This window comes from Pleurodeles waltl, chromosome 12 (assembly GCF_031143425.1).
Source record: "Pleurodeles waltl isolate 20211129_DDA chromosome 12, aPleWal1.hap1.20221129, whole genome shotgun sequence".
Taxonomy (NCBI): Eukaryota; Metazoa; Chordata; class Amphibia; order Caudata; family Salamandridae; genus Pleurodeles; species Pleurodeles waltl.
In genome coordinates, this window is record NC_090451.1 from 106,267,410 (window position 1) to 106,283,443 (window position 16,034).

At 43.6% G+C, this 16,034-nt stretch overlaps 4 non-coding genes across 4 annotated transcripts; all 4 read right to left on the reverse strand.

The window, feature by feature from the left end:
* Positions 1-644: 644 nt before the first annotated feature.
* On the reverse strand, positions 645-718 carry TRNAI-AAU (transfer RNA isoleucine (anticodon AAU)). The gene has a single exon. It is a non-coding gene; the product is annotated as a tRNA-Ile (tRNA).
* Positions 719-4,309: 3,591 nt separating this feature from the next.
* Positions 4,310-4,383, reverse strand: TRNAI-AAU (transfer RNA isoleucine (anticodon AAU)). Its single transcript has one exon. It is a non-coding gene; the product is annotated as a tRNA-Ile (tRNA).
* Positions 4,384-7,974: 3,591 nt separating this feature from the next.
* Positions 7,975-8,048, reverse strand: TRNAI-AAU (transfer RNA isoleucine (anticodon AAU)). Its single transcript has one exon. It is a non-coding gene; the product is annotated as a tRNA-Ile (tRNA).
* Positions 8,049-15,306: 7,258 nt separating this feature from the next.
* On the reverse strand, positions 15,307-15,380 carry TRNAI-AAU (transfer RNA isoleucine (anticodon AAU)). Its single transcript has one exon. It is a non-coding gene; the product is annotated as a tRNA-Ile (tRNA).
* Between the last annotated feature and the right edge of the window lie 654 nt (positions 15,381-16,034).

Here is a 16,034-nt window from a genome sequence, read left to right on the forward strand (position 1 = left end):
TTCCTGGATTTTCAGAAGCCCTTTGATGGCAGCACCCCCACACTGAAAATTGTTTCAGCACCACTGTACAAGGGTCAGTTGTCATGCTCATCTGCGGCGTAAATTTGCATTGAAGTAGTCTAACTCCCCAGGCCTTGTCTTTTGCTCAATTTGCCTTTGTGAGTTTTCTCTCAATCACTGTCGACTTCCTTTGATCTTTCTTTCTTCTTTCACTTCACCTTCGCCTTCAGTGTATCTTTCGGCCCTCTTAAGAGACACACCCCCTTGTAGCCACTTCTATACTTCTGTCACCTAATTATTTTCCTATCCTTTCCCCTGTAACGTTGCTGATCCTAGCTATAGCATCACTATCCAGAATCTGTTCACCTGAGTTATGTTCCTCTTATCCCCACGCATCTAATAATCAGCTCTTGGTCTCCCTCCACCTCTCACGAGACATAGTCTGAGGCAGTGTCTCCATCTTGGAGAGACAATCCCTTGCACTTGTGTTGTTCTACTGGCGCTGCCGGCTTGAGCTTTGGTCAGCAGTGGCAAAAGAAGGACTAATGGAAAGTGAATGTATACTAGAGCAACAGAGTGTATGGATTTATAAGAGCTTGATTAAATGAGAAAAAAAGAGTTTAGTTGAGAGAAAAAATGCAACCTGGCCCGTACGGGGATTGAACCCACGACCTTGGCGTTATTAGCACCACGCTTTAACCAACTGAGCTAACCAGCCATGAGTAGTAAAGATATCCTTTTTCCATGTAATGCAGATAGATAGAAGAGGTGGTCTCACTATCGCAATTCCATCATACTTTTCTCCTTCCGCCCCCTGTCTGGATTACAATAACAAGAGCTGTGGAGTGCTGCACGCCAGCCTCAGTGCCTCTTCTTTCACTCAATCTCACTGTGTCCTGTGATATCTTTGTAACATCGCTTGTTGCCGGAAAAAAAGGAAAGGAGGGATAGTATTTTTATTCTTTTACAACAAAACCCAAAATGCATCGGCTTGCTTGGTCATTAAGTTTACAAGGCCAGCTGCTTTTGAGATATTATAATTATAGTGGTTATTCGGCGTTGGAGGTAAGAGAGTTTTTTTTAGGTCTGGCCGTTCCTTCTGCTTCAAATTACTTGAGCTCATGTCAACAAAGTAACAACAAAACATAGCCAACGGTTCGTTGCTCAAGCCTTCCCTACTGCGCCTTTCCATGTCTCTCCTGCCGACCACAGTGCAGGAAATCTGAGTTTGCATTTGAGCGAAGAGACGTACAACACAAGAAGGCGCGCTTTTGTGCGCCGTGCACCACCCGGCCTGTGCATTCCTCACTGTCATGAGATCAGTTTACTCAGCAGAGCATGACGCTGCAATTGGTTAGTAGGGCAGCCCTGACCAGAATAGTATATTTGGGGTCATGTATTTGATTGCATTTTTAAAACAGTAACAGAACTTAACTGCAATGTTTAAATAGGTCTAGACATATTTAAACAGTGTCAATTTAATAGAAGAATTGTGGACAATTCAGAGGGGAGGCACCAATGTTTTTTTTTCCCATTGGGTGGATGCGGCATTAAAGAGTTTGAAGACCACTGGTCTAAGTGGACACTAATATACCTGGATGCTCCTGAATCCTCGCAACAGATGCCAGCAAACCTGGCTGGAGAGCTACTGTGTTGGACTGATCCTGTCAATTCAAGTGGTCTTTCCTAGAGAGTCGGAGGTCATGGAAATAGATGGAGTTGATGGTAACCTACAGGGCTTTGAAGTTTTCCCATCATCATCTGTCTCAAAAAAATGTGCTAGTAAAGACAGAGAATAAGGTAGCTGTCTTTTACATTAACCAACAGTGAAGCATGCATTCAAAATCCTTCAATGCAATAGCAGAACAATTGGGTTATTGGGCAGAGATCAACCTGTTGCACACGTCGGCAGTACACATCAAGGGCACCGACAATGTGATGGCAGACAGCTGGAGGTTTCCAAATTTGCTGGAGTTGACGTTATCCAGGTCGTTGTTTTGAGAGATATGCCGAGAGTTTGTGAAACCCTTTCTGGATCTCTTTTCAAACAAGGACAATGCTCATCTTTGTCGATTCTGATCCAGGCTTCCGGAACAAGGAGCCTAGGTAGTGGACGTATTGGTGATAAAGTGGCTGAGAAGTCTCCTTCATACATTCCCCCACTTTTTATTGATCCAGATGGTTCTCTTCAAGTCTCAGCAGGGGGGAGGGAACTTCATTCTTGTGGGCCCTTATTGGCCAGAGATGTCATGGTTTCCTCTTCTGAACCCCTGGCTCTTCTACCTCCTTGAGTACTGCTCAAGTGTGTCTCTGTCAGAACGTCGTCCCTGACCTTCTTGCTCCAACTCACTCTATCGCTTTGGAGGTTGAGAAGTCTGGACTGCTAGCAAAGGGTCTTTCCTCTTCCTTAGTGGAGTTAATTCAGCACTCCAGCAGGCCTTCTACTTCGAAGTCTTACTCAAAGAACTGGAAGTCTTTTGAGACGTGATGTTCTGCTCATGATCTTTTGACACCTACCTGTAGTTTGTCTGCTATTTTGCATTTTCTTCTGAATGGGTTTCACTTGAATCTCTTTCCACTCTGAAAGCTCATTGCTTTGCGATAAAGGTTTTTAGGGACTTTTCTGTACCTTCGTCGATGTTACAGTCTTTGGTGTCTAGACTGTTCTGATCTTTTGTCAATTGTAAGACCAGTTGAAAAATCCCTTTTCTCCAACTCAGAATCTTCCTACTCTTTTATAGGCTTTGCAATTTTGTCTCTTTGAGGATTTGGATACTGTAGACATAAAGATTGTTTCCTATAAAGTTATTTTCCTATTTCCTATCACCTTGCTGAGAACAATTGGGGAGCTGGGAGCCTTAAAATGCTGTCCTCTCTTCATTTGATACTTTGGAAGATGGGGTAACTTTAAGGCCTAGCCTTACCTTTGCTGCAAAGGTTAAGTCTATTTTTGATAGATCTTAGGAAATAATTCTTCCTTCTTTCATTCCCTCTCCTTCCTCTCCGGAGGAATATTTTCTGAATACACTTGATGTTTAAAGAGCTCTTTTCATTTATGTCACCAGGCCTCTGCAGTTCAGGAAAACCGACTCCTTGTTTGTGACTTTTGGACAGCCTGGAAAAGACAAGAAGGTGACTTTTATGACTCTGAGTAGGTGGATTAAGTTGTCAATTTTTCTGGCTTTGCAAGGCTTTTTAGAATATCTTCCAGTTCAGGGATGGTCTACGAGAGGAATGGCCACCTCCTGGGTTGAATTCCAGTGAGTAACAATCTAGGAAATTCCTAGGGTGGCTACTTGGTCCTCAGAGCATACATTTGTCAAGCATTATGGCTTAATAATTTTTCGGTTTTGCATTTGAGTACCAATGTTTTGAACTCTGCATTACCCTTAGTCCATCTTGTCTTTGTCACAAACATTACATCCTGCCCACCTTCCCATCTGTCCTTTGGCAAGGGCTTGGCACCCAGGTTGGTTGCATGGGGCTAGCATTTAAGGATCCTCCTGTTCTTTCTTCCTGTTGGAAGGTGACATCACCTTACTTTGTAATGACTGTCACAAGGACGCAATGGACTAAGGCTAATGAAGATTACCAATAAGTAACCAACGCATCACCACTCTTTCTGAATGTGCGTGGCTCATTCCGCAGGACTAGTTCTTTGTATGATTCCTGGATTTTCAGAAGCCCTTTGATGGCAGCACCCCCACACTGAAAATTGTTTCAGCACCACTGTACAAGGGTCAGTTGTCATGCTCATCTGCGGCGTAAATTTGCATTGAAGTAGTCTAACTCCCCAGGCCTTGTCTTTTGCTCAATTTGCCTTTGTTAGTTTTCTCTCAATCACTGTCGACTTCCTTTGATCTTTCTTTCTTCTTTCACTTCACCTTCGGCTTCAGTGTATCTTTCGGCCCTCTTAAGAGACACACCCCTTGTAGCCACTTCTATACTTCTGTCACCTAATTATTTTCCTGTCCTTTCCCCTGTAACGTTGCTGATCCTAGCTATAGCATCACTATGCAGAATCTGTTCACCTGAGTTATGTTCCTCTTATCCCCACGCATCTAATAATCAGCTCTTGGTCTCCCTCCACCTCTCACGAGACATAGTCTGAGGCAGTGTCTCCATCTTGGAGAGACAATCCCTTGCACTTGTGTTGTTCTACTGGCGCTGCCGGCTTGAGCTTTGGTCAGCAGTGGCAAAAGAAGGACTAATGGAAAGTGAACGTATACTGGAGCAACAGAGTGTATGGATTTATAAGAGCTTGATTAAATGAGAAAAAAAGAGTTTAGTTGAGAGAAAAAATGCAACCTGGCCCGTATGGGGATTGAACCCACGACCTTGGCATTATTAGCACCACGCTCTAACCAACTGAGCTAACCAGCCATGAGTACTAACGATATCCTTTTTCCATGTAATGCAGATAGAGAGAAGAGTTGGTCTCACTATCGCAATTCCTTCATACTTTTCTCCTTCCGCCCCCTGTCTGGATTACAATAACAAGAGCTGTGGAGTGCTGCACGCCAGCCTCAGTGCCTCTTCTTTCACTCAATCTCACTGTGTGCTGTGATATCTTTGTAACATCGCTTGTTGCCGGAAAAAAAGGAAAGGAGGGATAGTATTTTTATTCTTTTACAACAAAACCCAAAATGCATCGGCTTGCTTGTTATTAAGTTTACAAGGCCAGCTGCTTTTGAGATATTATAATTATAGTGGTTATTCGGCGTTGGAGGTAAGAGAGTTTTTTTTAGGTCTGGCCGTTCCTTCTGCTTCAAATTACTTGAGCTCATGTCAACAAAGTAACAACAAAACATAGCCAACGGTTCGTTGCTCAAGCCTTTCCTACTGCTCCTTCCCATGTCTCTCCTGCCGACCACAGTGCAGGAAATCTGAGTTTGCATTTGCGCGAAGAGACGTACAACACAAGAAGGCGCGCTTTTGTGCGCCGGGCACCACCCGGCCTGTGCATTCCTCACTGTCGTGAGATCAGTTTACTCAGCAGAGCATGACGCTGCAATTGGTTAGTAGGGCAGGCCTGACCAGAATAGTATATTTGGGGTCATGTATTTGATTGCATTTTTAAAACAGTAACAGAACTTAACTGCAATGTTTAAATAGTTCTAGACATATTTAAACAGTGTCAATTTAATAGAAGAATTGTGGACAATTCAGAGGGGAGGCACCAATGTTTTTTTTTCCCATTGGGTGGATGCGGCATTAAAGAGTTTGAAGACCACTGGTCTAAGTGGACACTAATACACCTGGATGCTCCTGAATTCCTTGCAACAGATGCCAGCAAACCTGGCTGGAGAGCTACTGTGTTGGACTGATCCTGTCGATTCAAGTGGTCTTTCCTAGAGAGTCAGAGGTCATGGAAATAGATGGAGTTGATGGTAATCTTCAGGGCTTTGAAGTTTTCCCATCATCATCTGTCTCAAAAAAATGTGCTAGTAAAGACAGAGAATAAGGTAGCTGTCTTTTACATTAACCAACAGTGAAGCATGCATTCAAAATCCCTCAATGCAATAGCAGAACAATTGGGTTATTGGGCAGAGATCAACCTGTTGCACACGTCGGCAGTACACATCAAGGGCACCGACAATCTGATGGCAGACAGCTGGAGGTTTCCAAATTTGCTGGAGTTGACGTTATCCAGGTCGTTGTTTTGAGAGATATGCCGAGAGTTTGTGAAACCCTTTCTGGATCTCTTTTCAAACAAGGACAATGCTCATCTTTGTCGATTCTGATCCAGGCTTCCGGAACAAGGAGCCTAGGTAGTGGACGTATTGGTGATAAAGTGGCTGAGAAGTCTCCTTTATACATTCCCCCACTTTTTATTGATCCAGATGATTCTCTTCAAGTCTCAGCAGGGGCGAGGGAACTTTATTCTTGTGGGCCCTTATTGGCCAGAGATGTCATGGTTTCCTCTTCTGAACCCCTGGCTCTTCTACCTCCTTGGGTACTGCTCAAGTGTGTCGCTCTCAGAACGTCATCCCTGACCTTCTTGCTCCAACTCACTCTATCGCTTTGGAGGTTGAGAAGTCTGGACTGCTAGCAAAGGGTCTTTCCTCTTCCTTAGTGGAGTTAATTCAGCACTCCAGCAGGCCTTCTACTTCGAAGTCTTACTCAAAGAACTGGAAGTCTTTTGAGACGTGATGTTCTGCTCATGATCTTTTGGCACCTACCTGTAGTTTGTCTGCTATTTTGCATTTTCTTCTGAATGGGTTTCACTTGAATCTCTTTCCACACTGAAAGCTCATTGCTTTGCGATAAAGGTTTTTAGGGACTTTTCTGTACCTTCGAAGATGTTACAATCTTTGGTGTCTAGACTGTTCTGATCTTTTGTCAATTGTAAGAACAGTTGAAAAATCCCTTTTCTCCAACTCAGAATCTTCCTACTCTTTTATAGGCTTTGCAATTTTATCTCTTTGAGGATCTGGATACTGTAGACATAAAGATTGTTTCCTATAAAGTTATTTTCCTATTTCCTATCACCTTGCTGAGAACAATTGGGGAGCTGGGAGCCTTAAAATGCTGTCCTCTCTTCATTTGATACTTTGGAAGATGGGTAACTTTAAGGCCTAGCCTTACCTTTGCTGCAAAGGTTAAGTCTATTTTTGATAGATCTTAGGAAATAATTCTTCCTTCTTTCATTCCCTCTCCTTCCTCTCCGGAGGAATATTTTCTGAATACACTTGATGTTTAAAGAGCTCTTTTCATTTATGTCACCAGGCCTCTGCAGTTCAGGAAAACCGACTCCTTGTTTGTGACTTTTGGACAGCCTGGAAAAGACAAGAAGGTGACTTTTATGACTCTGAGTAGGTGGATTAAGTTGTCAATTTTTCTGGCTTTGCAAGGCTTTTTAGAATATCTTCCAGTTCAGGGATGGTCTACGAGAGGAATGGCCACCTCCTGGGTTGAATTCCAGTGAGTAACAATCTAGGAAATTCCTAGGGTGGCTACTTGGTCCTCAGAGCATACATTTGTCAAGCATTATGGCTTAATAATTTTTCTGTTTTGCATTTGAGTACCAATGTTTTGAACTCTGCATTACCCTTAGTCCATCTTGTCTTTGTCACAAACATTACATCCTGCCCACCTTCCCATCAGTCCTTTGGCAAGGGCTTGGCACCCAGGTTGGGTGCATGGGGCTAGCATTTAAGGATCCTCCTGTTCTTTCTTCCTGTTGGAAGGTGACATCACCTTACTTTGTAATGACTGTCACAAGGACGCAATGGACTAAGGCTAATGAAGATTACCAATAAGTAACCAACGCATCACCACTCTTTCTGAATGTGCGTGGCTCATTCCGCAGGACTAGTTCTTTGTATGATTCCTGGATTTTCAGAAGCCCTTTGATGGCAGCACCCCCACACTGAAAATTGTTTCAGCACCACTGTACAAGGGTCTGTTGTCATGCTCATCTGCGGCGTAAATTTGCATTGAAGTAGTCTAACTCCCCAGGCCTTGTCTTTTGCTCAATTTGCCTTTGTTAGTTTTCTCTCAATCACTGTCGACTTCCTTTGATCTTTCTTTCTTCTTTCACTTCACCTTCGGCTTCAGTGTATCTTTCGGCCCTCTTAAGAGACACACCCCCTTGTAGCCACTTCTATACTTCTGTCACCTAATTATTTTCCTATCCTTTCCCCTGTAACGTTGCTGATCCTAGCTATAGCATCACTATCCAGAATCTGTTCACCTGAGTTATGTTCCTCTTATCCCCACGCATCTAATAATCAGCTCTTGGTCTCCCTCCACCTCTCACGAGACATAGTCTGAGGCAGTGTCTCCATCTTGGAGAGACAATCCCTTGCACTTGTGTTGTTCTACTGGCGCTGCCGGCTTGAGCTTTGGTCAGCAGTGGCAAAAGAAGGACTAATGGAAAGTGAACGTATACTAGAGCAACAGAGTGTATGGATTTATAAGAGCTTGATTAAATGAGAAAAAAAGAGTTTAGTTGAGAGAAAAAATGCAACCTGGCCCGTACGGGGATTGAACCCACGACCTTGGCGTTATTAGCACCATGCTCTAACCAACTGAGCTAACCAGCCATGAGTACTACAGATATCCTTTTTCCATGTAATGCAGATAGATAGAAGAGGTGGTCTCACTATCGCAATTCCTTCATACTTTTCTCCTTCCGCCCCCTGTCTGGATTACAATAACAAGAGCTGTGGAGTGCTGCACGCCAGCCTCAGTGCCTCTTCTTTCACTCAATCTCACTGTGTGCTGTGATATCTTTGTAACATCGCTTGTTGCCGGAAAAAAAGGAAAGGAGGGATAGTATTTTTATTCTTTTACAACAAAACCCAAAATGCATCGGCTTGCTTGGTCATTAAGTTTACAAGGCCAGCTGCTTTTGAGATATTATAATTATAGTGGTTATTCGGCGTTGGAGGTAAGAGAGTTTTTTTTAGGTCTGGCCGTTCCTTCTGCTTCAAATTACTTGAGCTCATGTCAACAAAGTAACAACAAAACATAGCCAACGGTTCGTTGCTCAAGCCTTCCCTACTGCGCCTTTCCATGTCTCTCCTGCCGACCACAGTGCAGGAAATCTGAGTTTGCATTTGAGGGAAGAGACGTACAACACAAGAAGGCGCGCTTTTGTGCGCCGTGCACCACCCGGCCTGTGCATTCCTCACTGTCATGAGATCAGTTTACTCAGCAGAGCATGACGCTGCAATTGGTTAGTAGGGCAGGCCTGACCAGAATAGTATATTTGGGGTCATGTATTTGATTGCATTTTTAAAACAGTAACAGAACTTAACTGCAATGTTTAAATAGGTCTAGACATATTTAAACAGTGTCAATTTAATAGAAGAATTGTGGACAATTCAGAGGGGAGGCACCAATGTTTTTTTTTCCCATTGGGTGGATGCGGCATTAAAGAGTTTGAAGACCACTGGTCTAAGTGGACACTAATATACCTGGATGCTCCTGAATCCTCGCAACAGATGCCAGCAAACCTGGCTGGAGAGCTACTGTGTTGGACTGATCCTGTCAATTCAAGTGGTCTTTCCTAGAGAGTCGGAGGTCATGGAAATAGATGGAGTTGATGGTAACCTACAGGGCTTTGAAGTTTTCCCATCATCATCTGTCTCAAAAAAATGTGCTAGTAAAGACAGAGGATAAGGTAGCTGTCTTTTACATTAACCAACAGTGAAGCATGCATTCAAAATCCTTCAATGCAATAGCAGAACAATTGGGTTATTGGGCAGAGATCAACCTGTTGCACACGTCGGCAGTACACATCAAGGGCACCGACAATGTGATGGCAGACAGCTGGAGGTTTCCAAATTTGCTGGAGTTGACGTTATCCAGGTCGTTGTTTTGAGAGATATGCCGAGAGTTTGTGAAACCCTTTCTGGATCTCTTTTCAAACAAGGACAATGCTCATCTTTGTCGATTCTGATCCAGGCTTCCGGAACAAGGAGCCTAGGTAGTGGACGTATTGGTGATAAAGTGGCTGAGAAGTCTCCTTCATACATTCCCCCACTTTTTATTGATCCAGATGGTTCTCTTCAAGTCTCAGCCGGGGGGAGGGAACTTTATTCTTGTGGGCCCTTATTGGCCAGAGATGTCATGGTTTCCTCTTCTGAACCCCTGGCTCTTCTACCTCCTTGAGTACTGCTCAAGTGTGTCTCTGTCAGAACGTCGTCCCTGACCTTCTTGCTCCAACTCACTCTATCGCTTTGGAGGTTGAGAAGTCTGGACTGCTAGCAAAGGGTCTTTCCTCTTCCTTAGTGGAGTTAATTCAGCACTCCAGCAGGCCTTCTACTTCGAAGTCTTACTCAAAGAACTGGAAGTCTTTTGAGACGTGATGTTCTGCTCATGATCTTTTGGCACCTACCTGTAGTTTGTATGCTATTTTGCATTTTCTTCTGAATGGGTTTCACTTGAATCTCTTTCCACTCTGAAAGCTCATTGCTTTGCGATAAAGGTTTTTAGGGACTTTTCTGTACCTTCGTCGATGTTACAATCTTTGGTGTCTAGACTGTTCTGATCTTTTTTCAATTGTAAGACCAGTTGAAAAATCCCTTTTCTCCAACTCAGAATCTTCCTACTCTTTTATAGGCTTTGCAATTTTATCTCTTTGAGGATCTGGATACTGTAGACATAAAGATTGTTTCCTATAAAGTTATTTTCCTATTTCCTATCACCTTGCTGAGAACAATAGGGGAGCTGGGAGCCTTAAAATGCTGTCCTCTCTTCATTTGATACTTTGGAAGATGGGGTAACTTTAAGGCCTAGCCTTACCTTTGCTGCAAAGGTTAAGTCTATTTTTGATAGATCTTAGGAAATAATTCTTCCTTCTTTCATTCCCTCTCCTTCCTCTCCGGAGGAACATTTGCTGAATACACTTGATGTTTAAAGAGCTCTTTTCATTCATGTCACCAGGCCTCTGCAGTTCAGGAAAACCGACTCCTTGTTTGTGACTTTTGGACAGCCTGGAAAAGACAAGAAGGTGACTTTTATGACTCTGAGTAGGTGGATTAAGTTGTCAATTTTTCTGGCTTTGCAAGGCTTTTTAGAATATCTTCCAGTTCAGGGATGGTCTACGAGAGGAATGGCCACCTCCTGGGTTGAATTCCAGTGAGTAACAATCTAGGAAATTCCTAGGGTGGCTACTTGGTCCTCAGAGCATACATTTGTCAAGCATTATGGCTTAATAATTTTTCTGTTTTGCATTTGAGTACCAATGTTTTGAACTCTGCATTACCCTTAGTCCATCTTGTCTTTGTCACAAACATTACATCCTGCCCACCTTCCCATCAGTCCTTTGGCAAGGGCTTGGCACCCAGGTTGGGTGCATGGGGCTAGCATTTAAGGGTCCTCCTGTTCTTTCTTCCTGTTGGAAGGTGACATCACCTTACTTTGTAATGACTGTCACAAGGACGCAATGGACTAAGGCTAATGAAGATTACCAATAAGTAACCAACGCATCACCACTCTTTCTGAATGTGCGTGGCTCATTCCGCAGGACTAGTTCTTTGTATGATTCCTGGATTTTCAGAAGCCCTTTGATGGCAGCACCCCCACACTGAAAATTGTTTCAGCACCACTGTACAAGGGACAGTTGTCATGCTCATCTGCGGCGTAAATTTGCATTGAAGTAGTCTAACTACCCAGGCCTTGTCTTTTGCTCAATTTGCCTTTGTGAGTTTTCTCTCAATCACTGTCGACTTCCTTTGATCTTTCTTTCTTCTTTCACTTCACCTTCGCCTTCAGTGTATCTTTCGGCCCTCTTAAGAGACACACCCCCTTGTAGCCACTTCTATACTTCTGTCACCTAATTATTTTCCTATCCTTTCCCCTGTAACGTTGCTGATCCTAGCTATAGCATGACTATCCAGAATCTGTTCACCTGAGTTATGTTCCTCTTATCCCCACGCATCTAATAATCAGCTCTTGGTCTCCCTCCACCTCTCACGAGACATAGTCTGAGGCAGTGTCTCCATCTTGGAGAGACAATCCCTTGCACTTGTGTTGTTCTACTGGCGCTGCCGGCTTGAGCTTTGGTCAGCAGTGGCAAAAGAAGGACTAATGGAAAGTGAACGTATACTAGAGCAACAGAGTGTATGGATTTATAAGAGCTTGATTAAATGAGAAAAAAAGAGTTTAGTTGAGAGAAAAAATGCAACCTGGCCCGTACAGGGATTGAACCCACAACCTTGGCGTTATTAGCACCACGCTCTAACCAACTGAGCTAACCAGCCATGAGTACTAAAGATATCCTTTTTCCATGTAATGCAGATAGATAGAAGAGGTGGTCTCACTATCGCAATTCCATCATACTTTTCTCCTTCCGCCCCCTGTCTGGATTACAATAACAAGAGCTGTGGAGTGCTGCACGCCAGCCTCAGTGCCTCTTCTTTCACTCAATCTCACTGTGTGCTGTGATATCTTTGTAACATTGCTTGTTGCCGGAAAAAAAGGAAAGGAGGGATAGTATTTTTATTCTTTTACAACAAAACCCAAAATGCATCGGCTTGCTTGGTCATTAAGTTTACAAGGCCAGCTGCTTTTGAGATATTATAATTATAGTGGTTATTCGGCGTTGGAGGTAAGAGAGTTTTTTTTAGGTCTGGCCGTTCCTTCTGCTTCAAATTACTTGAGCTCATGTCAACAAAGTAACAACAAAACATAGCCAACGGTTCGTTGCTCAAGCCTTCCCTACTGCGCCTTTCCATGTCTCTCCTGCCGACCACAGTGCAGGAAATCTGAGTTTGCATTTGAGCGAAGAGACGTACAACACAAGAAGGCGCGCTTTTGTGCGCCGTGCACCACCCGGCCTGTGCATTCCTCACTGTCATGAGATCAGTTTACTCAGCAGAGCATGACGCTGCAATTGGTTAGTAGGGCATGCCTGACCAGAATAGTATATTTGGGGTCATGTATTTGATTGCATTTTTAAAACAGTAACAGAACTTAACTGCAATGTTTAAATAGGTCTAGACATATTTAAACAGTGTCAATTTAATAGAAGAATTGTGGACAATTCAGAGGGGAGGCACCAATGTTTTTTTTTTCCCATTGGGTGGATGCGGCATTAAAGAGTTTGAAGACCACTGGTCTAAGTGGACACTAATATACCTGGATGCTCCTGAATCCTCGCAACAGATGCCAGCAAACCTGGCTGGAGAGCTACTGTGTTGGACTGATCCTGTCAATTCAAGTGGTCTTTCCTAGAGAGTCGGAGGTCATGGAAATAGATGGAGTTGATGGTAACCTACAGGGCTTTGAAGTTTTCCCATCATCATCTGTCTCAAAAAAATGTGCTAGTAAAGACAGAGAATAAGGTAGCTGTCTTTTACATTAACCAACAGTGAAGCATGCATTCAAAATCCTTCAATGCAATAGCAGAACAATTGGGTTATTGGGCAGAGATCAACCTGTTGCACACGTCGGCAGTACACATCAAGGGCACCGACAATGTGATGGCAGACAGCTGGAGGTTTCCAAATTTGCTGGAGTTGACGTTATCCAGGTCGTTGTTTTGAGAGATATGCCGAGAGTTTGTGAAACCCTTTCTGGATCTCTTTTCAAACAAGGACAATGCTCATCTTTGTCGATTCTGATCCAGGCTTCCGGAACAAGGAGCCTAGGTAGTGGACGTATTGGTGATAAAGTGGCTGAGAAGTCTCCTTCATACATTCCCCCACTTTTTATTGATCCAGATGGTTCTCTTCAAGTCTCAGCAGGGGGGAGGGAACTTCATTCTTGTGGGCCCTTATTGGCCAGAGATGTCATGGTTTCCTCTTCTGAACCCCTGGCTCTTCTACCTCCTTGAGTACTGCTCAAGTGTGTCTCTGTCAGAACGTCGTCCCTGACCTTCTTGCTCCAACTCACTCTATCGCTTTGGAGGTTGAGAAGTCTGGACTGCTAGCAAAGGGTCTTTCCTCTTCCTTAGTGGAGTTAATTCAGCACTCCAGCAGGCCTTCTACTTCGAAGTCTTACTCAAAGAACTGGAAGTCTTTTGAGACGTGATGTTCTGCTCATGATCTTTTGACACCTACCTGTAGTTTGTCTGCTATTTTGCATTTTCTTCTGAATGGGTTTCACTTGAATCTCTTTCCACTCTGAAAGCTCATTGCTTTGCGATAAAGGTTTTTAGGGACTTTTCTGTACCTTCGTCGATGTTACAGTCTTTGGTGTCTAGACTGTTCTGATCTTTTGTCAATTGTAAGACCAGTTGAAAAATCCCTTTTCTCCAACTCAGAATCTTCCTACTCTTTTATAGGCTTTGCAATTTTGTCTCTTTGAGGATTTGGATACTGTAGAAATAAAGATTGTTTCCTATAAAGTTATTTTCCTATTTCCTATCACCTTGCTGAGAACAATTGGGGAGCTGGGAGCCTTAAAATGCTGTCCTCTCTTCATTTGATACTTTGGAAGATGGGGTAACTTTAAGGCCTAGCCTTACCTTTGCTGCAAAGGTTAAGTCTATTTTTGATAGATCTTAGGAAATAATTCTTCCTTCTTTCATTCCCTCTCCTTCCTCTCCGGAGGAATATTTTCTGAATACACTTGATGTTTAAAGAGCTCTTTTCATTTATGTCACCAGGCCTCTGCAGTTCAGGAAAACCGACTCCTTGTTTGTGACTTTTGGACAGCCTGGAAAAGACAAGAAGGTGACTTTTATGACTCTGAGTAGGTGGATTAAGTTGTCAATTTTTCTGGCTTTGCAAGGCTTTTTAGAATATCTTCCAGTTCAGGGATGGTCTACGAGAGGAATGGCCACCTCCTGGGTTGAATTCCAGTGAGTAACAATCTAGGAAATTCCTAGGGTGGCTACTTGGTCCTCAGAGCATACATTTGTCAAGCATTATGGCTTAATAATTTTTCTGTTTTGCATTTGAGTACCAATGTTTTGAACTCTGCATTACCCTTAGTCCATCTTGTCTTTGTCACAAACATTACATCCTGCCCACCTTCCCATCTGTCCTTTGGCAAGGGCTTGGCACCCAGGTTGGGTGCATGGGGCTAGCATTTAAGGATCCTCCTGTTCTTTCTTCCTGTTGGAAGGTGACATCACCTTACTTTGTAATGACTGTCACAAGGACGCAATGGACTAAGGCTAATGAAGATTACCAATAAGTAACCAACGCATCACCACTCTTTCTGAATGTGCGTGGCTCATTCCGCAGGACTAGTTCTTTGTATGATTCCTGGATTTTCAGAAGGCTTTTGATGGCAGCACCCCCACACTGAAAATTGTTTCAGCACCACTGTACAAGGGTCAGTTGTCATGCTCATCTGCGGCGTAAATTTGCATTGAAGTAGTCTAACTCCCCAGGCCTTGTCTTTTGCTCAATTTGCCTTTGTTAGTTTTCTCTCAATCACTGTCGACTTCCTTTGATCTTTCTTTCTTCTTTCACTTCACCTTCGGCTTCAGTGTATCTTTCGGCCCTCTTAAGAGACACACCCCTTGTAGCCACTTCTATACTTCTGTCACCTAATTATTTTCCTGTCCTTTCCCCTGTAACGTTGCTGATCCTAGCTATAGCATCACTATGCAGAATCTGTTCACCTGAGTTATGTTCCTCTTATCCCCACGCATCTAATAATCAGCTCTTGGTCTCCCTCCACCTCTCACGAGACATAGTCTGAGGCAGTGTCTCCATCTTGGAGAGACAATCCCTTGCACTTGTGTTGTTCTACTGGCGCTGCCGGCTTGAGCTTTGGTCAGCAGTGGCAAAAGAAGGACTAATGGAAAGTGAACGTATACTGGAGCAACAGAGTGTATGGATTTATAAGAGCTTGATTAAATGAGAAAAAAAGAGTTTAGTTGAGAGAAAAAATGCAACCTGGCCCGTACGGGGATTGAACCCACGACCTTGGCATTATTAGCACCACGCTCTAACCAACTGAGCTAACCAGCCATGAGTACTAACGATATCCTTTTTCCATGTAATGCAGATAGAGAGAAGAGTTGGTCTCACTATCGCAATTCCTTCATACTTTTCTCCTTCCGCCCCCTGTCTGGATTACAATAACAAGAGCTGTGGAGTGCTGCACGCCAGCCTCAGTGCCTCTTCTTTCACTCAATCTCACTGTGTGCTGTGATATCTTTGTAACATCGCTTGTTGCCGGAAAAAAAGGAAAGGAGGGATAGTATTTTTATTCTTTTACAACAAAACCCAAAATGCATCGGCTTGCTTGTTATTAAGTTTACAAGGCCTGCTGCTTTTGAGATATTATAATTATAGTGGTTATTCGGCGTTGGAGGTAAGAGAGTTTTTTTTAGGTCTGGCCGTTCCTTCTGCTTCAAATTACTTGAGCTCATGTCAACAAAGTAACAACAAAACATAGCCAACGGTTCGTTGCTCAAGCCTTTCCTACTGCGCCTTCCCATGTCTCTCCTGCCGACCACAGTGCAGGAAATCTGAGTTTGCATTTGCGCGAAGAGACGTACAACACAAGAAGGCGCGCTTTTGTGCGCCGGGCACCACCCGGCCTGTGCATTCCTCACTGTCGTGAGATCAGTTTACTCAGCAGAGCATGACGCTGCAATTGGTTAGTAGGGCAGGCCTGAC